The sequence below is a fragment of the Bos mutus genome, chromosome 9 (assembly GCF_027580195.1).
Source record: "Bos mutus isolate GX-2022 chromosome 9, NWIPB_WYAK_1.1, whole genome shotgun sequence".
NCBI classification, from domain to species: Eukaryota; Metazoa; Chordata; class Mammalia; order Artiodactyla; family Bovidae; genus Bos; species Bos mutus.
Window position 1 is genome coordinate 29,394,887 of NC_091625.1, and position 20,568 is coordinate 29,415,454.

The window sequence follows — 20,568 nt, forward strand, 5'->3', positions numbered from 1 at the left end:
ACCTGCATGATTTGACATCCTAAATGGCCTCACCACATTCATTCCATTGCATTCAAGCAAATTTAAATTATGTCACCACTCTGCTAAAAAAAAAAAAAAAAAAAAGCTATGGTGGTTTCCTGTTACCTGTGGAATTTAAAGTTCAGCTTTACTGTTTTTCAGTTCAGTTCAGTTGCTGTTTTAACCTTAACTCAATTTTTCCCACATTATTTCCTTTTATATACTTTCCCTTGGTAATCCACACTGCCCTTGCCTACTTTGTCTCTTTTTTCCTCACATTCTTTCACCCCTCAAACTCTGCAAGTCTAAATTCTTTCTAGTAGACCTTAAATCCCACCTTATTCTTGTGTCTTCCTCCTGTCAAGAAATAATCTCTTCTCTGTCTGCATTGTTGTAATATTTACCTCTTTGGATTGTAGATAGCTGTGTTCCAGTCTCATCTTCCCTTCTTGCCTGAGCATTCCTTGCCTGAACATGTAAACAAGAAGCAACGTTTGATTCATCAGATGTTTCAAAACATCCAGCAGTGTCAGGAACCTTAGTTGGTTCTCACTTAATAAATATTTGTGCAGTGCATGACTGTCTTCAACAATCAGAAGTCAATCTTGCTGAGAATCTACACAAACCAAACTACTACTGACTTCTTTTGTTTGCTGTTGCCTGAGTAGAGAGTGCCAAACAGTCCTAGAATAAACGAATTAAGTTCCAAAAGATGAAAAAGCACAAAGCAAAGAGAATAAGAGGGAGATGATCACACCATGTGCTGATTGTTTTACCCAGAAGGCTTCTAGGCCTTTAATTAAACAGTTTAACCATGGGAGGCAAAAGATGGAATGTGTTCCTAATTAATGCTTTAAACTCATTATGCTCCCAGGCCAGGAAATAGAATAACTGCATAAGAATTTGAAGATTATTTCTGCAGAGATCATGGTAGGTTTCTTTGATAAATCTCAGTCACTGAGCTTCAAAGAAGTCTGTACTATTAGCTTAGCTGATATCATGAACCAAAATAATTCAGGATTTGAAGATGTAAGCTTGATTTATAAATATTTAGATGAAAAACACCACCACACTCACGTCTCTTTTTTTTCCTTTCTGTCTTACAATTTCATAAAATTAGTGCGTGGTGTTGCTGCCGCATTATTCAGTGATTAGATTCTAAAGATTCTTATAGGGAAAGAATTGTATATGTCAAAGTTAACTTTGAAAATCCTTTAAATTGTACATGAGGTAGAGTAAACACGTTTTGGGTATCATTCCATCTCTCAAGAAGTTCCCTGCAGTAAATCATGTTCCCTAGAGTAGAGATAGGTTACTGTTTCTTTGTGCATCAGAGGAAGTGATTTGTTTACAGCTAGTGGCCTTGTTTTATGAAAGCCACTTTTCCCCTCCTTAACTTACAAAGTTGAATTTACAAATTTAAATGTACCCCAAATGGAATATGATTGCATGTCTCTAACTTAATCCAAATTTATTTGCTCTTAGGGATTTTAGTACATGTCCATAAAAATACAGTTGAATTCTATAATTACAACTGGAAGCAATCTAAGGATTAATCCAAATCATTTTCCCCAGTTAAATGATTAATTCTGTAATTTTTAAAATGATTTTAAATTAAAAAATGATTTAAAGGAAAGTCTTTAATTTTCTGATTATTCTCCAACTTAAGTTACTCAAATGAATTAGAGTGCTTTTGTCCTTTTTGTCCATTCTCCTTATTTCACTCTTGAAAAATTTGTATGGGTGGAGTGTTTGAGCTTCGGCCACACATTCTACAAATCTTATTTTCTTGATGTTATTCTATAACATTCAGAAGATTTTGATGAAGCAGAAAATATTAGGCAATCAAATTAGCCAGTTATATCTCTTATCTTGGATCTTTACAAGGCTAGTTAGTAAACCATTTCTGATTCAGTGCTGAGATTTCTTCTGTTTAATAGATAATAAAAGGTACACTGATAAATATTTTATATTTTTATGGACTTACTCATCATATTTCATATGGAAATTTTGTTCCCTATACCATATGTAATATATTTAGAGAAGCTGCAATTCAATAAACAGTATTTTGAGTAGATATATGTGAAAGACACTAGTTTGAGTTCTGCAGGAAACACAAAGATAATCAATTCATTATTTCTGAGCTCAAGTTTTTGCAATCTTTATAATGTTTAGAAGAGCTGTGATAACCATATGTCAGAATAACTCTTAATGGTTCTCACTTCCTGGTATTTCCCACCTTTGTCTAGTCCCTTCTCACACAGAATCAAGGCTGGCCAGTAGAACCCTATGGAAATAATGAGATGTGGCTTTCTCAGCTATTTCAAAAATCACCTCAGCTTCTGTCTTTGTCTGTTGGATCATTCACTCTGGGGTTAGCCAGCTCCCTGTCAAGAACTGTGAAAGAACTCAGATTTTATCCGACTTGCAAACTAACAACTTGACCAGCCAGTTTCATGGATGGCAGTACCAACAGAAGACATGAGACACTGGGTCATACCCAAAGGACAGTTTATTACTGAAAACAGTGGAAGTAATTGAAGTATCTGCATTGTGCCAGTTCCTTGAGCCCCACTTCCATAGGTCATTGCAAGGTGGGCCAAAGTGTTAGCTATCCATGCAATGGGTTACTTTAAAGGAGATAAATCCCAAGTTTAGGGAAACTGCTTTTTTAATAATGGACAATAAACCTCTCCAACCTTTACCTTAAGGAGATGTTACCTTTATTATATGGGAGAAGAAAAATAATCTGCCCTGTGCTCTAGAGGAAGATTATCAATCTGCCAAGGCTGTTTGCTATGCAAATACTTTGGGAAGATAGTTCTAAACATGGCAAGTCATTTCTTCTGCTCACAAGATGTGAGACACCCATAGAAAATTGTCCCCCAATATGGCCTCTATATGGCCTCTCACTATGTCTCTCTATATGAGACTCTCACACCACCCTAGCAAGAGACACATGTGGTTTTGATCTGAAGTCTCTTCCAAAAATAAATACAGTATATGTATAACTGAATCATTTTGCTGCACACTTGAAATGAACACAACATTGTAAATCAACTATTATCCCAATATAAAATAAAAATTAAATTAAAAAAACATAATGTAAGAAAAAATAAAGTAACCAATAAAAAAATAGAGTCAAACTTAAAAAACCATGATGAGAAATAAAACTTTCAGTGTTAGTGTCTTCAAGGGTTAAATTACCCTGTTCTGTAGTACTGGAAGTCAACTATTATGAACCAAAGTAAGATGAGGGAAGTTTCCAGGAACACAAGTGTTAAGGCATAGCTGCATATTCACTGGCATACAAGAGAAATATGATGTTTCCATATAGAATACAATTCTTACAGGAACAGTGTTAAAACTTATTTTCATGGGCAAGTGCTTTTCCATCTTTGATAATTATTCTTTCTTTGCAAAATTTTAAACAACTGCAAAGCACTTGGTCAAAAAGATTCAATAAGCTTTCAAGATGCCAGCTTTAATTTGGCAGTGATACTAAGCTGGTTTGTGAAAACTGAACACGTTGGACTGATTCAAATGATGAATAATTTGGAGGGCCATGCAAAACAGTTTCTGAACCCTTTCTTAATCACCTGCTGCTACAGTAAACAATTATGAACCTTTCAAAGTCTGCTGAATATGCTCTGCTTTAAATCTTGTAACTTTATTTTAAACAAATAAAATCAAACCATCATAAAATGAATCTATTTTAGAACATAAAAGTTACCTTTGGAATATTTAATTTTTCTTTTTTAAATTTGTGATCCAAATACTTAAAAATGCTTTCCCTTAGTTTGTATGCACACACACATACACAATGACTAAACTGAAAAACAGGTCACTGAAAAAAATATAACAGCAGTTCTCTTTTTTATTTTGCTTTTGCAGGAATATTGTCTTCAGAAAGATATTGCCACCTTCTAACAGAAATTTCACCAATGCAGGAGACCTAAGAGATGCAAGTTCTATTCCTGGGACAGGAAGATGCCCCAGAGGAGGGCTTGGTAACCCACTCAAGCATTCTTGCCTGGAAAATCCCATGGACAGAGGAGGCTGGTGGGCTACAGTCCATAGAGTCACAAAGAGTCAGACATGATGAGGTGACTTAGCATGCACACACAGCAGAAATTCATCAAAATGATAAAATCATTGGGGAAAATATTTGTTTCTTGGGAACTGAGCTTCTGGTTCTGTTCAAAAGACAATAAAATATTCCTTTCACTCTACTCTATTTAGAGTGAGCAGTTGTATGATTTTGAGCTCAGGAGAGACACTGCCACTATTTCCAAAGGACAGTTAGTGTGCCATCCATTCTCATATCCTCAGCTCCAACCCAGGTACTTCTCTCTTAATGCCAGAGGCCAGAGACATTGGTATGAAACGAAGACAAGTAAATCACCCCAGAAACTACCTAAAATGCTGTAAATGTAATGAACATAGGGCTAGGAGTCGGGAGTCTTGATCAAGCTTTGCTCATAACTTGCTGGGTAGTCATTTGCTATAATTAAGAGTCTTCATTCATTAAGTAACATAGTTATGCTGAGTGACCTAAGTTCCCATACAACTCAGCCAGTCTCTGATTCTAAAATTCTTGCCTTTCAGATGGCTCTAACCTGATATCAGATTATGAAGTCTGGCCTTACTGAGCAGTATCATTTATAGGGGACTTATTCCCCTCATGATATATTTTCCTTGAAGTTAATGTCCAATTATTTTGAAAGTTAAACACTGTTTGAAATGCACCATTAGTCATTATAATTTAGTGATATGGAGAGTAATGAAAACCCCATGACTTTGGTATTGTTGAAAAGGTCTTGGTTGTGAGTTATTTTACATATCCGATGAGTTGTTTGACATCCTTGTCACCAAAATATAAGCTTGTGCGACTTTGCCTGAAGCTCTTCTTCAGGAAAGTTGATCTCTGTCACTGAACATATGTTCTTTCCCTCGATACCTGCTTTGATTAATTGATTCCACCACAAGTCATGATGGAGTTGCCATGGCAAATGGTGTCTGTTTTGTATTCAGAGGATAATTTCTTCAAATGAAATAAGTTGTGTCGGATGGTTTTATGCTTCCAAGGAAGAGAGCAAGGAACAAGACAGCCATGAGTCTCGCTTCCAGCTTTTTATTGGGACCGAACACATTTGGTCAGTGGATAACCTCACAGCACAAGAGATCAATAAACAGTTCTAAGTTCCCTAGAATAAAATGGGGCCTTGATTTCAAATAGCTTAAGTCCATGCAGCATATTTGGGGGGTACTATTGTGAATGAAAAAAAGTGTTTTGATATTGAAAAAAGGTTTATGTGTTTTCTTAAAAAGACATGCTTTCATTTGAAAATACCAGATTAGCAATCTTCTCCCAAGACCAGAACTCTACAGATACTTTTATTGGTTTTCTGGCTTTTTAACTAATTTTTTAAAATGTTTTCCCCAAAGAAAACAAAAGTTAGGAAGCTTTTTGAAGTGGAATATTTGAACAGTTGTTCACCCATACTACTTTTATGGTCCTCTCCTTTTTTATTCTTAACTTACAGAAAAAAAAATTTACTTAAAAAAAATTTTAAAAACCCTCCCAAATAAGCAAGATTGACTTGGAAACCTAAGACATCTGAACAGGAGCCAGATGTGTAGGTAAAATTCATCTTAAACCATTTGATTCACACGTGTCCTTTCTCTGACAAGACAAGACAAGGCAAACAGCATCCAACAGCATTCCTCCGTTTTTCCTTTTGTTGTTTGCCAGTTAATTTTTATTCACGGGAAATGCCAGTTTTCCACATGCTATCCAGTGTGGTGTATTTGTTTGAAAAGAAGCAAAGCAAAAGAACTAAAGATGCTTAGGACTTAACTCATTCCTCCCTTCTTTGCCCTCCTCCTCCCCAACAAGCCCTCTTTCTTCCCAACTTAGTGAGAAACAAAAGCAAACTCATTCAGCTTCAGAACTTGAATCCCTGCCAGGTGAAATATTTGAGTGAGGCTTATCCTGTACCGGGTCACACTGTATAGGTGGGCCTCGTTAAGTGGTTTTTGTTGGCTACTCTGTTTATTATGACTTCGGAGTCACACCCTTGGTGCCAAAGTACAGCTCTGCAAAGTGTGTGTGTGGGTGGGGAATGTGTGCTTTGTTTCAGAATGTAGAGCTAAAGAAAATCTGTAGTTTTAGGAATTTGGGAAATGTATTATTGCCGAATACATTTAATCTAAAATGAACCCTTACTCACATTGGGTCTTTACCTTGTATGCCTAAGAGTCAGCAGCTTTTGCACTCCCTTCATTTTTTCCTAAGAGATAAGCTGGGGATGGGGGTCAGTGCGCAGGGGAGCTTGACCCCTTGACTCAGTACAGGTTACAAAGTCAAGATAACAAGCAAGAGTACAAAACAAAACTTTCATCTTGAATTCTTTTGCCTGAGCCACCAGACAAGTTTCTGCCTGGGGAAACATGGCAAGGTAATGTGAATACTGCGATCCAAAAATTCTTACAGGAGGTAAAACATCTCTCTAGAGTGACTTAATCTACCAGGAAGGATTCCTTTACCCAGTCTTGGCACAGAGTAGGAGCAGTGATCAGAACACATTAAACCAATACAATTCAGCACATTTAAAACTTATGAAAAGAGCCTAAATAAAACTGTGGAATCCAAACCATTTTGTAGGTTTTAGATGATTTTAGCCATGAAATCCAAATATATTGGGATGTAAACATGCTCATTAGATTTCTAGCAGTTATGTTAATAGGGAAGACCAATGCTTTGTTATTGAGATCATATACTCTGCAGCATTTTAGAACTGGAATATGTGACTTCAGAATTACCTGGTTCAACTCCTTCATTTTACTGATAAAGAAACTGAGGCACAACCAGCTTAAAAGTGATTTACTAAATATCAGTCACATGGCTAGCTAATAATAAGAGTGGGTTTTATGTGGTTCTCCTGACAGTCAACTCAACTTGTCAAATTTTGGGGTCTGCCTTTTAGATGAAAATAACTTTTCTTAACAATGTAAGAAATGAGAAAATTGCACCAAATTAGGTTGGTGTGAAAGTGATCGCCATTTTGCATTGTTGAACTTTGCTGTTTGATATAGAAATACATTCTTAAACAAATGTGGTCATGTTATATATCATTTTATGGGTGTTTCTCACTTTATTTTTTTGCTAATGACTTATCACTTCCTGCATATTTTATATTTATTTTAGACTAGAGAAATGATGTTAGACAAAAAGCAAATTTGAGCAATTTTTTTTTATTCAAGTTCAAAATGGGTCATAAAGCAGCACAGACAACCTGCAACATCAAGAATGCATTTGGCCCAGGAACTGCTAATGAACATATAGTGCATTAGTGGTTCAAGAAGTTTTGCAAAGGAGACGAGAGTCTTGAAGATGAGGAATGCAGTGGCTGGCCATTGGAAGTTGACAAAGACCAACTTAGAACCGTCATTGAAGCTGATCCTCTAACAACTACCAGAGATGTTGTCAAAGAACTCAATGTCGACCATTCTATGGTCATTCAGCATTTGAAGCAAATTGGAAAGGTGAAAAAGCTCAATAAGTGGGTGTCTCATGAGCTGACCAAAAAAAAAAAAAAAGACCCCACATCTTTTTGAAGTATCCTCTTCTCTTATTCTATGCAACAACAATGAACCATATCTAGATTGGATTGTGACATGCAATGGAAAGTGGATTTCATACAACAGCCAGTGATGACCACCTCAGTGGTTGGACCAAGAAAAAGCTCCAAAGCACTTCCTAAAGCCAAACTTGCACCCAAAAAATTTCACAGTCACTGTTTGGTAGTCTGCTGCCCATTGGATCCACTACAGCTTTCTGAATCCTGGTGAAACCATTACATCTGAGAATCACTGGAAACTGCAAGGTCTGCAGCCATCATTGGTCAACAGAAGGGCCCAAATCTTCTCCATGACAATGCAAGTCATACAACCAACACTTCAAAAGTTGAATGCATTGGGGTACAAAGTTTTGCCTCATCTGTCGTTTTCATCTGACCTCTTGTCAACAGACTACCACTTCTTCAAGCATCTTGACAATTTCTTACAGGAAACATGCCTCCACAATCAGCAGCAGGCAGAAAATGCTCTCCAAGTGTTTGTTGAACCCTGAAGCACAGATTTTTATTCTATAGGAGTAAACAAACTTATCTCTTATAGGCAAAAATGTGTTGATTGTAATGGTTCATATATTGATTAATAAAGATGTGTTTTCAGTTCAGTTCAGTTCAGTCACTCAATCGTGTCCGACTCTTTCCGACCCTGACAGCACGCCAGGTCTCCCTGTCCATCACCAATTCCCGGAGTTCACTCAGACTCACATCCATCGAGTCAGTGATGCCATCCAGCCATCCCATCCTCTGTCGTCCCCTTCTCCTCCTGCCCCCAATCCCTCCCAGCATCAGAGTCTTTTCCAGTGAGTCAACTCTTCACATGAGGTGGCCAAAGTACTGGAGTTTCAGCTTTAGCATCAGTCCTTCCAAAAAAATCCCAGGGCTGATCTCCTTTAGAATGGACTGGCTGGATCTCCTTGCAGTCCAAGGGACTCTCAAGAGTCTTCTCCAACACCACAGTTCAAAAGCATCAATTCTTTGGCGCTCAGCTTTTTTCACAGTCTAGCTCTCACATCCATACATGATCTCTGAAAAAACCATAGCCTTGACTAGACAGACCTTAGTTGGCAAAGTAATGTCTGTGCTTTTGAATATGCTGTCTAGGTTGGTCATAACTTTTCTTCCAAGGAGTAAGCATCTTTTGAGTTCATGGCTGCAGTCACCATCTAGAGTGATTCTGGAGCCCAAAAAATAGCACATTTTAATGATTTAAAATTCATGGTCCAAAATTGCAATTATGTTTGCAACAAACTAATACATAAGTCACAATCCTTACCTTTAAAAACAGAATAATGAAGGAGTTAGACAAGTATAAATAAAGCTATCTGTAATGCAAAATAAATGAAGCATAAACTTCAATAGGGTTCAAAGGATTAGGAGGAGAAATTATCAAGAGTTTCTTGCTATTCTATACTGTAATCATTCTTCCCTCACAATTACAATAGGACAATGACCTTAAAAGGATCTCAGAAAATCCATTGAGCTCATCAGTTAGCTATCCAAATAAAGGGTGACCAATTTATATCTTAGGATGTACAACTCTTCTGAGTATGGATATACTCCTTGAAGCAAGAGGGATAAAACTGATATTACAATAAAAGAGCACTCTATTTTAAAGTGTTCTGTTGAAAATCTGAATGAGAACAATATGAATAAATATCACCACTTTCAAAGCACCAAATAATTTTTTTTCTCTTAGCAATACAAATACTCCATGATACATTTCTTTGAAAATTTTACACTCTGTTATTATTTATTACATTGGCTACACTTGGACAAAGTCTAATGACTTATGACCTTAATAATATCTTACATATTCTAACATAATATAATTCATTAGACTTTTATAGGGTCGTTTTTGCAAAGTATTATGACCAGTTTATATCTACCTGATTTTGTTACCCCTGTAAATTCAGAATTTTCTGCAGGTTTCATAAGCAAAGTCCAAACTCTGTAATGGAAGACATCAGCAGATGGTGAATGGAAGCCATCTTTATACAAAAGTATCCTTTCCTAAGAAGAACATCATTAGAGAATCCAATTTAATTTAAACAAAAAATAACCCATTGTGATCACATGGACCACAGCCTTGTCTAACTCAATGAAACTACGAGTCATGCTGTATCAGTTCAGTTCAGTCGCCCAGTCATGTCCGACTCTTTGCGATTCCATGAATTGCAGCATGCCAGGCCCCCCTGTCCATCACCAATTACCGGACTTCACCCAAACTCATGTGCATTGAGTTGGTGATGCCATCCAGCCATCTCATCCTCTGTTGTCCCCTTCTCCTCCTGCCCCCAATCCCTCCCAGCATCAGAGTCTTTTCCAATGAGTCTACTCTTCACATGACGTGGCCAAAGTATTGGAGTTTCAGCCTCAGCATCAGTCCTTCCAGTGAACACCCAGGACTGGTCTCCTTTAGGATGGACTGATTGGATCTCCTTGCAGTCCAAGGGACTCTCAAGAGTCTTCTCCAACACCACAGTTCAAAAGCATCAATTCTTTGGCACTCAGCTTTCTTCACAGTCCAACTCTCAAATCCATACATGACTACTGGAAAAACCATAGCCTTGACTAGATGGACCTTTGTTGGCAAAGTAATGTCTCTGCTTTTGAATATGCTATCTAATTAGGTCATAACTTTCCTTCCAGGGAGTAAGCATCTTTTAATTTCATGGCTGCAGTCACCATCTGCAGTGATTTTGGAGCCCAAAAAAATAAAGTCTGACACAGTTTCCACTGTTTCTCCATCTATTTCCCATGAAGTGATGGGACCAGATGCCATGATCTTTGTTTTCTGAATGTTGAGCTTTAAGCCAACTTTTTTTACTCTCCTCTTTCACTTTCATCAAGAGGTTTTTGAGATCCTCTTTACTTTCTGCCATAAGGGTGGTGTCATCTGCATATCTGAGGTTATTGATATTTCTCCTGGCAGTCTTATGTCATGCTGTATAGTGCCACCCAAGATGGACAGGTCCTGGTGGAGAGTTCTGGCAAAATGTGGGCCACTGGAGAAGGGAATGGCAAACCACTTAGTATTCTTGCCTTGAGAACCCCATGAACAGTATGGAAAGGACAGTGAAAGATGAACTCTTCAGGTCAGTAGGTGCCCAATATGCTACTGAAGATGAGTGGAGAAATAAATCCAGAAAGAATGAAGAAATGGAGCCAAAGCAAAAACAACACCCAGTTGTGGATGTGACTGGTGATAGAAGTAAAGTCTGATGGTATAAAGAGCAATATTACATAAGAACCTGGAATGTTAGGTCCATGAATCAAGGCAAATTAGAAGTGGTCAAACAAGAGATGGCAAGAGTGAACATTGACATTTTAGGAATCAGTGAACTAAAATGGACTGGAATGGGTGAATTGAACTCAGATGACCATTCTATCTTCTACTGTGGGCAAGAATCCCTTAGAAGAAATGGAGTAGCCATCATAGTCAATAAAAGAGTCCAAACTGCAGTACTTGGATGCAGTCTCAAAAACGACAGAATGATCTGTTTGTTTCCAAGGCAAACCATTCAGTATCACAGTAATCCAAGTCCATGCCCCAACCAGTAATGCTGAAGAAGCTGAAGTTGAACGGTTCAATGAAGACCTACATGGACTTCTCTGGTGGTTCAGACGATAAAGTGTCCGTCTGCCTAAAGTACAGGAGACCTGGGTTTGATCCCTGGGTCAGGAAGATCCTCTGGGGAAGGAAATGGCAACCCACTCCAGTATTCTTGCCTGGAAAATCCCATGGACAGAGGAGCATAGTAGGCTACAGTCCATGGGGTCTCAAAGAGTCAGACACAACTGAGCGACTTCACTTCTACTTCATGAAGACCTACAAGACCTTCTAGAACTAATATCCAAAAAATATGTCCTTTTCATTATTGGGGACTGAAATGCAGAAGTAGCAAGTGAAAAAATACCTGTAGCAACAGGTATATTTGGCCTTGGACTACAGAATGAAGCAGGGCAAAGGCTAATAGAGTTTTGCCAAGAGAATGCACTGGTCATAGCAAACATCCTCTTCCAACAACTCAAAGGAAGACTCTACGTATGGACATCACCAGATGGTCAATACCAAAATCAGATTGATTATGTTCTTTGCAGCCAAAGATGGAGAAGCTGTATACAGTCAGCAAGAACAAGACCGGGAGCTGACTGTGGCTCAGATCATGAACTCCTTATTGCCAAATTCAGACTGAAATTGAAGAAAGTAGGGAAAACCACTAGACCATTCAGGTATGACCTAAATCAAATCCCTTATGATTATACAGTGGAAGTGAGAAATAGATTCAAGAGATGAGATCTGATAGACAGAGTGCCTGAAGAACTATGGACAGAGGTTCATGACATTTTACAGGAGGCAGTGATCAAGACCATCCCCAAGAAAAAGAAATTCAAAAAAGCAAAATGGCTGCCTGATGAGGCCTTACAAATAGCTGTGAAAAGAAGAGAAGCCAAAAGCAAGGGAGAAAAGGAAAGATATAAGCATCTGAATACAGAGTTCCAAAGAATAGCAAGGAGGGATAAGAAAGCCTTCCTCAGTGATCAGTGCAAAGAAAAAGAGGAAAACAATAGATTGGGAAAGACTAGAGATCTCTTCAAGAAAATCAGAGATACCAAGGGACCATTTCATGCAAAGTTGGCTCAATAAAGGACAGAAATGGTATGGACCTAACAGAAGCAGAATATATTAAGAAGAGGTAGCAAGAATACACAGAAGAACTATGCAAAAATGACCTTCACAACTCAGATAATCACGATGGTATGATCATCCACCTAGAGCCAGACATCCTGGAATGTGAAGCCAAGTGGGCCTTAGGAAGCATCACTACAAACAAAGCTAGTAGAGGTGATGGAATTCCAGTTGAGCTATTTCAAATCCTAAAAATGATGCAGTGAAAGTCCTGCTCTCAATATGCAGGCAAGTTTGGAAAACTCAGCAGTGGCCACAGGACTGGAAAAGGTCAGTTTTCATTCCAATCCCAAAGAAAGGCAATGCCAAAGAATGCTTAAACTACCGCACAATTGTACTCATCTCACATGCTAGTAAAGTAATGCTCAAAATTCTCCAAGCCAGGCTTCAGCAGTACAGAAACCATGAACTTCCAGATATTCAAGCTGGACTTAGAAAAGGCAGAGGAACCAGAAATCAACTTGCCAACATCCATTGGATCATTGAAAAAGCACAAGAGTTCCAGAAAAACATCTACTTCTGCCTTATTGACTACATCAAAGCCTTTGACTATGTGAATCACAACAAATTGTGGAAAATTCTTAGATGGAAATACCAGACCACCTGACCTGCTTCTTGAGAAATCTATATGCATGTCAAGAAGCAACAGTTAGAACTGGACATGGAATAAGAGACTGGTGTCAAATCGGAAAAGGAGTATGTCAAGGCTATATATTGTCACTCTGCTTATTTAACTTATTACGGAGTACATCGTGAGAAACGCTGGGCTGGATGGACCAGCTGGAATTGAGATTGCCAGGGGAAATATCAATAACCTCAGATATGCAGATGACACCACCCTTATGGCAGAAAGTGGAGACGAACTAAAGAGCCTCTTGATGAAAGTGAAAGAGGAGAGTGAAAAAGTTAGCTTAAAACTCCACATTCAGAAAGCTAATATTATGTCATGTGGTCCCATTACTTCATGGCAAATAGATGCGGAAACAGTGGAGACAGTTGCTGACTTTATTTTCTTGGGCTCCAAAATCACTGCAGATGGTGTCTTCAGCCAGGAAATTAAAAGATGCTTGCTCCTTGAAAGAAAAGCTATAAACAATCTAGCTGCTGCACCCCACAGATGGCAGCCCACCAGGCTTCCCCGTCCTTGGGATTCTCCAGGCAAGAACACTGGAGTGGGTTGCCATTTCCTTCTCCAATGCATGAAAGTGAAAAATAAAAGTGAACTCGCTCAGTTGTGTCTGACTCTAGCGACCCCATGGACTGCAGCCTACAAGGCTCCTCCATCCATGGGATTTTCCAGGCAAAAGTACTGGAGTGGGTTGCCATTGCCTTCTCTGATAAACAACCTAGACAGCAAATTAAAAAAGCATAGACGTTACTTTGCCAACAAAGGTCCATCTAGTCCATCAAAGCTATGGTTTTCCAGTAGTCATGTGTCAATGTGAGAATTGGAGTATAAAAAAAACTGAATGCAGAAGAATTGATGCTTTTGAACTGTGGTGTTGGAGAAGACTCTTGAGAGTCCCTTGGACTGCAAGGAGATCCAACCAGTCCATTGTAAAGGAAATCAGTCCTGAATACTCATTGGAAGAACAGATGCTGAAGCTGAAACTCCAATACTTCGGCCACCTGATGTGAAGAACTGATCATTTGAAAAGACCCTGATGCTGGGAAATGTTGAAGGTGGGAAGAGAAGGGGATGACAGAGGATGAGATGGTTGGATGACATCACCGACTTGATGCACTAGAGTTTGAGGATACTCCAGGAGTTGGTGATGGATAGGGAGGCCTGATGTGCTGCAGTCCATGGGGTCACAAAGAGTAAGACATGACTGAGCAACTGAACTGAACTGAACTGAGTTCATCTTTAGATAAAATACTTGATTTCAACATTTATCCAAAAAAAAAAAGACTATGGTTATAGCACTTTTCCCAACTTGGTTTTCAAGTTATGTCTGATCAATTATTTATTGAATACTCACTGACAATCTGGCCCTTTAAGCACTAGAAAGTATATAGAATAGTTCAGAAGAAAAATACTAAAGTCACCTTAAGAAATTTATTTCCTGAAGAAGATATTGCAATGAATGTATAATCAGTATCAAACACATTTAAGAGTTAACCCAAACATTGTTAGAAGTTGAACAATACCTGGGAAGAGGTTAATCAGTCCTATCCAATACAGATCAACATTAAGAAACAATGAAAACCAAAGTAGTCAGTTTTTAAAAGGAAGAAAATAATCTCTTATTAATACAAATGTGAAATGAACTTCAACAAGCATTAATTTAGACATTCACAAAGTTAGTAGAGATATATTCTATACAATCTTATACAATAAGTGATGGTCAAGAGTAACTCATCTTTTTTGTGTTTAGCTTTCTTTTTCCTCACACATCAAAGTACTGTAAACAATGCAAACAAAAAATAAGTTCTCAAAAAACGGGCTTAAAATGAGTCTACCATTTCACACCAGGAGGAATGCAACCACCAAAGCGAATGTGTGGAAAGGGCACTGGCCCCATTGCACAAAGCAGGTTAGAGGGAAGCAAGCTCTTCAAGAAATCAGATGGCAAAGATGACATCCTCAAAGACTATAGGTTGAAGAAAACCTAGAAAAAAATAGGAAATCAGTAATAAATGCCAGAAGTAAAATTTGGACATCTCATCATGAACTAGCCAATACAGAATAATGCACAACCCACACTCAAAGGATGCATAATAGATTCTGTGACAATGTTTCTGGTCACATTGATTCTGGGTAAAAGTTCTCAACCAATTTCTTAGAAAAGAACAGGGATTGGAATTTTGGTGCCCACTGTGCCTAATTAACATAAATAACATGATGAAATTCTGGTTGGTTTATAATGTGCCACTCTCTTCTCCAGGATTTAGGATCATTTGACTATCTGACTTACTATAGTGGAAAAATGTAAAGTCTCTCTAAGACAGCGCTAGTTGAGCTTTTTAGTAAAATGTAGTGTTAAAAAGAAGGTAATCACGTTACTCGTGAAATAATTATGTTTGGAGAATTTGACATACATGCCTCATTGGAAATTTTCCCACTCTCAGGGTTGAACTCTGTTTGGTTTAAGGTGGGTTGTGACCTGAAAAGTTTCAATCTGGATGAATCTCAGAACTGTTGCTTCAAATGCTAGGATAGAAACCTCTCATCTTCCTCAGTACCTTGTGGTGTACAAAGGAGTCTAAGGGCAGTGACATGTATTGTGCCCCCGTGGGGCACTTTTTAACTTTTTATTTTGTATTAGGGTATAGTTGGTGATGCACAGGGAGGCCTGGCGTGCTGCGATTCATGGGGTCGCAAAGAGTCGGACACGACTGAGCGACTGATCTGATGTGATCTGATAGCTGCTTAACACTATTGTGGTAGTTTCAGGTGAACAGGGAAGGCACTCAGCCTCACAAACACATGTATCTAGTGTCTCACATGGGGCACTTTTATGGTCCATGGTTGGACCCAACACAGAGAGGAAAGAAAACCTCAGGAAACCTTGGGAGTTCTGGATTTACTAACCTTGAAACCAACCCTATCATAAATTTACAGTTAAACAAGCCATCCATTTCCTTCTTTGTAAGCCATTTACTACACTCACAACCACTGGTATTCTAAGTAATACAGCCCTACAACTTTCTGTATGAACGGCAAAGTTTGTAGCCTTGTTCCAGATTTTGTGACCTTATTCCTTTCTGTTTCTCTTGTTTCATGACTAGTCACCTTCCCATACTCATCCTTTTCTCCAGCTTTAAAGTAGGGCTGGCAGTTCCCTGAACGCATCATGCTATTTCAGGTCTTTGCCCCTTTGTCTGTGTTTGTCCTGGGAATATCCTTTTCCCCTTTCTTAGTCTATCTAAATCTATTTCTTCTCCAAAACATTTCTCTTATGTAATGCCTCTAAGAAGACTCTCTGGACCATCTCCCACCTGACTTATAAGGTTGCCCCTCCTATGTGTGCATATGGCTTACCCTTACTATGTTACTTATAATTGCTTCCTCCCAACTGGACTAGAATGAAGAAGGCAATGGCACCCCACTCCAGTACTCTTGCCTGGAGAATCCCATGGACAGAGGAGCCTGGCGGGCTACAGTCCCATGGGGTTGCCAAGAGTCGGACACCACTGAGCAACTAAGCACTAAGCACAACTGAACTAGAAACTCCCCCAAAAGAAGATTCATGAATAATTTTTTCTTTTATTTCTTCATCACCTTGTTGATATTCAAATGTTAGCTGAATTAATGAATCTGCCAGACAACAAATGAAAAACAACAAACCTGATTCCAGCTTAGCACAATGTTATGGTCCTTTATTTTTGCCTGCTGTTTTGTTTTAGACTTTTAGGTAAGAGCAAGCAAACCTAATGGATTTTAATTACTTGGAATGTGTTTCTAGTCTTTGCTATAGTTGGTTAGCCCACTAGTAGATAGGTGATGAGATAGGAAACCTAATTGCAGGTGAGTTACCTTCTCAGATTACTCACCATTAGTCAACAGAGAGAAATAAACAAGAGGGATCATGGATCAGTAAAAATCCACCATCACTACTTGAAAATTCTCATGAGTTACATGATGGTGTCATGCTTATTTAGACTCAGTACTCCAGAGTAAAATGAGAATAGAAATTTTAAGGATAATTATGGTAAATATTTTGTATGAATTGGTATGGTACAAGGTTCTGTATTAGCAGATTTTTGAGGTTTCTAGAAGAGATTACCTTCACTAAAACCTTCCAAAGCATTATTCTAAATTCCAGGCATTCCATGACCTGGGCATTTGGCAGTCCTCGTAGAGAACATTAGTATTTCAGAAATGATTAGACCTCAAAACCTATATACTCTTAGATGACTCAGTGATATCTTTAAAAAAAAAAAAAAAAAAGATACAAAGTAGAGGAAAATTCTTAGTGAACTTTTTTTTTGACAGGGAAGTTTGCCAAATTCGCCTCTGCATATTCTAAAGTTGGTTTTGGCATGTTTGTTATCAGACATCTGAGTGTCAGTCAGGGTCCTTCCTCACAGGAAACAGATGGCCTACTCACATAGAGTAACTTAAGGAAGGTTTATTTACAAAGGGACTAATGACCAAGGTGTGAATGGAGTTTAGGAAACAACTGGGGGTTCTGGGACCACCCACAATGGAACTCTCACTTCCCTCTCCTACCCCATGCAGGTGCTGAGAGCTAAGAGGAAGACTCAGCAGGAAAAGTGATGAGAAGAGAAGACCACCTGGGGAGGAGCAGGGTTGTTTTTTTTCCCCATTGAGAGTATAGCCAGCCCTACCTAACTCCACCAGAAAGGAGCCAACAGAGGAAGTTCCCTTGCATCACTCTCTTTCCTACCTACTTCCTACCGCATGCTACGCTCCCCATTGACCGAAAGTCAGAGGGTATGGGAAACTTTGTATTGGAATACCAAAGAAGTCAGTCCTTTTTGCCCCTCAGCACCCAATGTTGTCTTTGTCTAGTTGGAAAGTCTTTGTCTGCAACAAGTAAGAACAAAGTCTCACCAGCTATTGTATCATTATGGGATAATGTCAATCATCATATTCCTTCTCAAAGTCTGAAAATGTTAACCACTTCTGCTATTTTTCATATAAGAAACTAATGGGGAAAAAGAGTTTAAAAAAATACCATAAAATGCTGCATCTGAATTTTCCTTTTGTAGCCAGCCACTGCATAAACTGATTATCACAAAGGTCTATTTCCACCATCCAATTCCATGTTCCCTTGGCTTCTGCAAGCACTTCTGCTGGATGAGGATTTTTCTACCTGGCAGGATGACTTGAAACTTCATTCTTCCTTTTTATAAATAGGCTCCTGTGTTCCTCAGAACAGGCTATGCTGGGCTCTAACTTATTATAAACCCAGTGGAAGGGGTGAATGTGAGGAAAGTCAATATTTGCTTCTGAATCAAGGGTTCAAGAAAATCTAGAGATTTACTTCATACAGATGAAATTCTTAACTTCATCTATATTTTCCAAAATGTCCCATCCAATGGGGCATAGTTCTGTTGTTTTTTCAAAACTGCGTTTCATGGTTCTGTTGTTCGATGATTGACTTTCTCCTAGCATAGAGACTCTGGCCAGTCTGATTCATAATTAGTACTAAGACTCTACAACCTTTATAGTCATGCTATGAGCTTGATTATCTATATCTTCTGAGTGACTATAGGAGAGAACAGTTCCTTCAAAGTGACTCAGGAAAACTTCTGACTTCTCGTGGGCATTTGTAATTACTTGTTCATAGTTTTCATTCTCTTTTCCCCTGTTGATATTGGCAATGAAAAATTTTTGCCTGCCATATCCATAAACAAAGGATATTGCAGCCATCAAGCCATCACACTGCAGCCATCCCTAATGATTCACCCTGAGGAAACTCAGGATGAGAAAGCACAGGATACTGGCCCTAGATAGCTGAGGTCCATATCAAAGAAATGATTTCAGTGAGTCCAGACTCTTTCATCTTCCCATCCATAGAAAAATGCCAGATTCCTTAACTTGAGATTTCTGGTTTTCTTTAATTAACAGTAAGTTTTTGATGTTCTGCCTACCTGATCTTTGTTGTAAAAACTCTGATATATCCTGACTCCTCCTTTACTTCTTTGGAGCAGTCCCTCAGAGCTATCTGAAAGGCTTTAGTCCTCAGTTCTGTCTGCCTAATAAAACATAACTCTCAACTTTTAGGTTGTGTTTTCTTTTTTTTTTCAGTTGACAATATTCTCTAGGACTGTAGAAAGAAGCTAAATGACTTTAAAATCTTAATTGTCACTTGGTCTCTGCTAGCTCTTCATCTCATGCAACCACAGTGGTAACCTGAAAATTTACAAGGCTACAATATGCCAACCATTATCCTTACCTCACCTGGTAGCCCAGTTGGCAAAGAATATGCCTGCAATGCAGGAGACCACGGTTTGATTGTTGGGTTGGGAAGATCCGCTGGAGAAGGGATAGACTACCCACTCCAGTATTCTTGGGCTTCTCTTGTGGCTCACCTGGTAAAAAATCTTCCTGCAATGTGGGAGACCTGGGTTCAATCCCTGGGTTGGGAAGATCCCCTGGAGAAGGGAACAGCTATCCACCCCAGTATTCTGGTCTGGAGAATTCCATGGACTGTATAGCTCCATGGAGTCACAAAGAGTTGGACACAACTGAGCAACTTTCACTTCACTTCATCCCTACCTTATACCCCCAGCAAAGAGTTTTATCCTAGTACTCCTCCAATATATGATGTGTTAATCCCAGAGTTTCAGTTCAAGGAGTGTATTTCCTGGAGCCACTTCTGGTACCAACTAATGTATCAGTCAAGTTCCCAGCAGAAAAAAGATCTTTGGATGAGCATTTATTTACAAAGTGACAGATAATAAAAGTTTGTCTGGAGTAAAAGTGGATCACCACAAATAGGGCAGGAATGGGGACCAGCAACAGTGAGATGTTACCACTCTTAATGCCAAAGTGCTGAGGAATGGAGACCAGAAGAAATAAACTCAAACTTATCCAGAAGCCAGAATACACCAAGGCCCTCTGATGGAGTCAAAGCAGCCCCTTTTTTTGAGGCAGATAGAAATAAAAAGAGAATGCCCTTATGGGTCACACAGAGATATGTAACACATGGTATTTCTTTACTTCCTTTCTGCTAAGTCACTTTCCTACTCTCATGAACCATGAAATATCACTTTTTCTGTGAACTATCTGGTTTGAAAAATGTTTGTCTCCAGTTTCCCATATGATTACATATCTGGACAGTATATTAAAACTCTCTCTTACTCTTGTGTTTCCTAAAATGTATTCTGATATTTACATGCCCATCCTCATACTGTTGCACATATACAGGCAAATACGCACATTCACTTATTTCTCCCATTTGGCTATAAGCAGTGACAATATCTTGTGTCATTGGATAGCACCATAGACATATGCAGAACTGATATTATATACGTATTAATGACATGTATAAAGGATTAGGATTAACTGTAGTTGTAATTAAGAATAGTTCTGAGGACTAATATGCTTCCCCTCCTTCTCCCTCTCTACCACAAGCATTTTTTCTTTGATTTAAAACATTCAGTTTTTATTTTGCTTCATCATCTGGGAGAAGTGCTGGCTTTGAAAATGTAATTTATAAAACTATAACTTTCAAAAAGTGGCAAGAGATAGTTTTAGGTTTTTATCATCTCATTTCAGTAATGAATTCTGATTTTCTTAGTAGGAATGTGTTGTTTTATATATTA

General features: G+C 38.6%; 1 pseudogene; it reads left to right on the forward strand.

Moving 5' to 3' along the window:
* The first annotated feature begins 7,219 nt into the window (after positions 1 to 7,219).
* On the forward strand, positions 7,220 to 8,221 carry LOC138989206 (histone-lysine N-methyltransferase SETMAR-like; annotated as a pseudogene).
* Positions 8,222 to 20,568: the final 12,347 nt, after the last annotated feature.